The 6,000-nt window shown below is 39.5% G+C and overlaps 1 long non-coding RNA gene across 2 annotated transcripts in view; it reads right to left on the reverse strand.

Moving 5' to 3' along the window:
* LOC138169464 (uncharacterized) overlaps positions 1-6,000 on the reverse strand; it is a 100,427-nt gene that overhangs the window by 93,754 nt on the left and 673 nt on the right. For both annotated transcript variants that reach the window (XR_011170362.1, XR_011170361.1), the window contains exon 2: positions 5,071-5,168. This is a non-coding gene — a long non-coding RNA (uncharacterized lncRNA). The remainder of the gene's footprint in view (positions 1-5,070; positions 5,169-6,000) is intronic.

The following is a 6,000-nucleotide window of genomic DNA, read 5'->3' on the forward strand; positions in this document are numbered from 1 at the left end:
TTTAAAAAGCAAGCACAAAAGTACATATAAAGTTATTTGTACTGTTTTTAGGTGTTATATTTTTAAAAACCTTTAAAAAAAGAAAGATAGGTAAAAATCATTGAAGGAAATGAGGATATTTAACCTAAGGAAGGAAAGATTTTGGGGGAAGAGAAAGGTGAAAGGCATTTTGTAGGATCTGAAGGGCTCTATTATATGGAAGATGATTAGACTGATTTTGCACAGTCTCAGGGAGAAGAACTAGGAAGATTGGATGGCACTTATAGAAAGGCACATTTCAACTAAGAATAAGAAAGAACTTCCTGACAGTCAGAGCTGTCCAAAAGTAAAATAGGCTGCCTCAGTAGATAGTGAATTTTCCATCACTGAAGGAGTTTAAGCAAAGATTGGATGATGACGTTGGGAAGGAAAGGATTCCTGCTCAGGTATGGATTGAACTGAATGAATGCTGAGCTCACTTCCATTTCTAGGATAAAGAGAGTGTACTGTCACTTGAAATGTTCAGGTTGAGGCTGGGCTACCACTTGTTTGCATATTGTAGAAGCTTCAAGTAAATCTCAGACTAGATGATCTCTGAGATCTCTTATAGAATTCTGGGATTCTGGGAATCAGGGTACTAGTAAACAGGAAACAAAAAAACTGAGTTCTTGTGCTAATGCAGAGACTCTTTGTTCTCTTCACTCTTTTAAATTCCCTAACACATTGTCCAGGGAATTGATCTGAGCTGGAAAGTATATGGTTATAGCTATAGGAAGAACCAAATCCATATAGTTTTCTCTTATTCCTGATTCAAACCTAGAAGGTTCTTCTAGTTCTTGAAATTCCATCATAGGACATACCTGGATATATAAAGACAACGAAAACTGGAAGGAGAATCACAAGGAGATTCACAAATGCAAGTAGTCCTAGAGCTCTGAGGCAATTTCTTGACTGGTTCACTGAAAGGTTTCCTTCCAAAGCAAAAAGTGTCCAGAAGTTTGGTTAGCAATGCTTTAGAGAGGCAGGGGAAACAACATTTTTTCCCCTAACATTTTGCCAAGCAACAGTGAAGAGTGCAGGGCAGAGTCCAGATTGCCCTGGATGGGGGGGGGGAGGGGGAGGGAGGGAAAGAGAGGGAGAGAAAGCTATTGTGGGCAAGAATGGAAAAAAGTAGGGAAGAACTGAGCTCAGTTAAGGTGCTCAGGAAAGTAAAAAAACTATCCTGCCAGAGCTAAACAGGTGACTGCATCCCATCTGAATGCAAGAAGGAGAAGTCTCAGTGGAAACTCTCCTATCTCCTTTTCAGTAATTAACCTGCCTCTGTGTACATAAAGGCATAATTACAGGCAAAACAACTCCTTTGATGTGCCAGTATAGAATTACTAGGGGGAAAAGAGGGGAGAAATAAAACAGCGAACAATCTTGCTTTAATATGCAAACAAGGTCGATGAAAAAATATTACCAAGAAAGCAAAGAAGGCAAACAAAGAGAAAAAAAGGCTGGGAAAACAAACTAGGCTGAGCAAGTATCAGAAGCTGGCTCTGTTCCCTTGGGGAGCATCTGCAACTAGGCACACAGTGCTTTTCCATCAAGACTTTCCTTTCAAATAGTTCAAATGTTTTCAAGTAGCTCTTCTTACCAGGTCACTTTCTCATCTTCTCCTTACTTTGTCCTCCTTCCTCCTTTTACAGAAATTCATATCCCATCCCCAAAATGGTCCATTTAGCCTTAAATTCAGAGTTTATGAAACCAAGGTTCAGAGTGCTTCAAAGACTACATTGAAAAAACAGAGTAAAGAGGGAATGGGATCAAAGACCCTAACCCAGCATCCTGTTATCTAACCAGTGAGTCACCCACTTAACAACACTCCCTGTGTCCAAGCTGACTTCATTACAGAAATCTTTTCTGTTGGGGAAGGCGAGGAGACCTATGCAATGCTAATATCATTTAACATTTGATGGGCTTTGAGAAGAATAAAAGAAAGACAAACAAAGAATAAGGCTGCAAGAGACCTTGGCATGTTAGTCACCCTGCACATGAATTCCAGAAGTGAATATATTCAATAGAACTATACTATACTAAACATATGGAAAATTTCAGGGCAGGACAAAGTTGGGCTTTGAAATATAAACAGACATTACTCTTGCCCCTATGGTAACTCTTGTGCTGCCATGGTTCCAGGCTATAGACTTGCAGAATAACAAAAAAAAAACAATACTCAAATGATGGGGTGAGACAAGGAGACTTGATTTGGCATCAACAGTATCATTTTTCCATGGGAATAATCTTGGGGACTAAGCTTTGAATGACTGTGGGACAATGCAAATCAGCACTTTTTGTAGATTTTCTACTAGTCTTTGTTTCTCTTGGCCTTGGTGAGATCTGTGGCCTGTCTCACAGATTCCTACTAGGCCAGCTCTAGCCCACAAACCTTTGAAAGATGGGAAGGGACAGTTTCAAAACAACAAAGAAACTCAAGGATTCATTATGGGAGTGTGTACTGACATAACTAGATACTTGCACATGTATAATCTGTATTTCCATGGGTTGTATATCCATAAGATCACTGAAGCAAAAGCAGGTTTTTCCTTCAACCTTACCATTCCACCCTACACTTGGGGCTGAGAAAACCTAGTTTCATTTTTAACAAACCCCACTGACTCAGTATGATTTAGGAAAAGGTCTGTTTCAAACGGGCTGTTCTACATGTTGACACAGGGTCTTCATAAAAGTTTTGTATATTTTTAAACCTTCAAACTGTAGTAATCCAAGTACAATGTTAGTAGAGCCCATAATCTCCAGAAATGAGTGGGGAATTTTTTTCCCTCCCTGCTGTTACAGACAGTCATTCTATGCATTAGGATTTAATTTATCCTCTCATCTATTATTGACTTTTTTTTTTTTTTTTGCTTTTTGGAGGGGGGAAGGCAGGGCAATTGGGGTTAAGTGACTTGCCCAATGTCACGGCTAGTTTTTTGTGTTAAGTGTCTGAGGCTGAATTTGAACTCAGGTCCTCCTGACTCCAAGGCTGGAGCTCTATTCACTGTGCCACCTAGTTGCCCCTATTGACATTTTTTTAGAGGTAGAAGTAGTAATAGTAGTAGTAGTAGTAACAACAATAGTAGAAATAGTAGTAGTAATAGTAACAACAGTAGTAGAAGCAGTAGTTGCATTAGTAGTAATAGCAGTAATAGTAGCAATACCAGTAGCAGCAGTAACAGTAGTATTAGCAGTAGTAATAATAGCAGTAATAATAATAGTAATAGGAGTAACAGTAGTAGCACTAGTAAGTAGTAATAGTGGTAGTAGTGGCAGTGATAGCAGTAATCATAATATAACTAGCATTTATATAGTGTTTAAAAGTTTACTAAGTACCAAACATGTTAAGTACAAATGTAACACAGAGTTGTTCTAATAATAAATAAGTTTTCTTTTAGATAGCTTTTAAATTTCTGTTCAGCCTACAATTTAAGTTTATTCCAGTTTGAAACTGCATATGGATTTTATGAGAACTCAATTAGTGTTTCCATATTCAATATACATAGTATAACTAGGTATATAACAATTTACCTCTTATCTTTTTTTAATAAAGTTTCCATTTCCAATAAGAGCTTTCAGGGCAAATACCTATAAAAATGTCACTTGGGTGACAGTTCTTAAATAAATTTATATGATGATTTTCCTAACAGAAATAGAGTTGTTTTCTGTGCATGTGTGGATTATTCTTCCTAGGAACATTGGTCACACACTAAGAAGTACAAAAGGGTCAGACCTCTAGTTTGGGGAAAGAAACTCAGCCCTCATTTGAGTTCAGTGACAAAAATGACAGTGTAGTAGTCACTAATAGGATATGTTCAGGTCTGCTGTGGAGCAAGTATGAGAGAATACCTGAGCCAACGGTCCTGGATCCTTATTCATTTTTGGAGAAGAAACAATAAGGACTAGGGGAGGTGGAAGTGGCCCTTAGAAACAATGTAATTCAATATACATTTATTATGTACCTACCATGTGCAGGGAACTGTGCTAGGTGGGAGGAGGGGTGATAAAAAGACAAAATGAAAAAACAGTCCTTGCCCTTAGGATATTGTACCGGGGTTACAATATTTATACAGATTAGTAAAAGCATGATAATTTGGGGAAGGGAAAAGCACTAACAGGCAGGAGGATGGGGATGGAGGTGTAAAAGTAAATTAAGTGCTTGATGGCTCCCAAATTTCTCTTTGAGTAGCTTAATCTTTATGTTCCTCTTATCCAACCCAAAGACCTCTAATTTTAAGGAAGCAGGGAAAGACATATGCTAGCAGAGATACTGAGAAGCAGTATGCCATAATTGTTAAAGACCTGAACTTGGATTCAGAAAGACCTGGATTCAAATCCTACCCCTGCCTCATATTGGTTATATGACCCTGAGAAAGTTACCTTGGGTCAGCGAGATGTCGCAGTGAATAGAGCACTGGCCCTGGAGTCAGGAGGAACTGAGTTCAAATATGGCCTAAGACACTTAACACAAAACTAGTTGTGACCTTGGGCAAGTCATTTAACCCTAATTGCCCTACCTTCCCCCCTCCAAAAAGCAAAAAGAAAAAAGTTACCTTAATCTCCCATTGCCACCATCACACACACACAACTGTCATGGCAGACCAGGTATAAATTCAGAGTGACTGACAATTTGCATTGGCAGAGGTATTTTCCTTACTGGAAGTTTCCAATAACAAAGAAATCACAGATTTGTGCCAAAGGGTGGAAAAAGACAAACTAAAGAAGAAACCTGAAGGCCTACACACCCTGGAGTCAAGGAGACCTGACTTCAAGTCCCTACCAGATGCATCCTGGCTAAGAGATTAAGAGTTAGGCACTTAACATCTCAATGCCCCTAGGCAATTTTCTGGGCTTCCAAGTTACAGGCTAGCTTCCCCACACAGGATAAAACCTTGGATCCAGACAACCTCCCTATCCCTCACCCCCAAATGACAAGCTAGATGAAGAGCATGTACTTCAACTAGGACTACTAAATCTACTAGGAAGAGGAGGGCACCATGAAGATTAATTGGCAGGACTGTGAATGTTTAACTTGGAGAAAGGAAAACTTACCAAGGATAGAAGAGCTGTTTTCAAATATTTGACAGACTGTCACATGGAAAAAGAAGCAGACTTATTTGTGGCTCCAGAGGACAGCACTAGGAATTTACCTAGAGATCAACATAAGGAAGAACTTTCTAACAATTATAGCTACTGGCAACTTTGACTGGGTACAAGTAGCAGTAAGTAGTCCTCAGAGACAATAGGTCAATTCAATATACTTAAGCACTTAAAATTAATCACTTACTTTATTCCAGGAATTGTACTAGGTGGGGGGTGCCGGTGGCGTGGGGTGAGGATAGGGATACAAAGTCAAAATGAAAAACTTGGCCTCATTATGTTACATTGGGGGCTACAACATTTATGATTAGTTAAAAGCATGATAATTTGAGGGAGCAGAAAGCACTAACAGGATGGGAAAGGGAGAGGGGGGTTGATATTTCTATCAACGAAGGCAAAAGCTGCCTCCCCAATTCATTCAACAATTATTTTTAAGCTCCTACTATGTTCTCGGTATTGTAATACGTGCTGACATGAAAAAGAAGGCCCTCAAAATTCTCACATGGCAGGGGCGGGGGAGGGGAGGGAAAGGGGGGGGGGGCAGGAAGGGTATTTACGGGCCCGGGTGGAGAAACTTGTATAAAGTTAAGTAGAAACAAAATAACTACAATTTAGTTGGAAGGGAGCTGTATACATGAAGGTTTCAGGTAGAGTCTGGATGACCAGGCAAGGATGGTGGATAACAGGTTGTACTTGATGACCTCTAAAGTGCCTTCCAACTCGGAGATTCTATGATTATGTGACAGTAGGGAATCCCAGAGATGATCTTTGCACAACTTGGGCTAGGGATGACAGATATATGAGGAACAGGAAAAATACCCTTCTCCAACCCCATCCCCCATGATCAGAAGATAACTCTGCATTTAAAAGGAAAAAGAAAGC

The sequence above is a fragment of the Petaurus breviceps genome, unplaced genomic scaffold (assembly GCF_028583685.1).
Source record: "Petaurus breviceps papuanus isolate PSGF00001 unplaced genomic scaffold, PetGlider_PUasm1.0 37, whole genome shotgun sequence".
NCBI classification, from domain to species: Eukaryota; Metazoa; Chordata; class Mammalia; order Diprotodontia; family Petauridae; genus Petaurus; species Petaurus breviceps.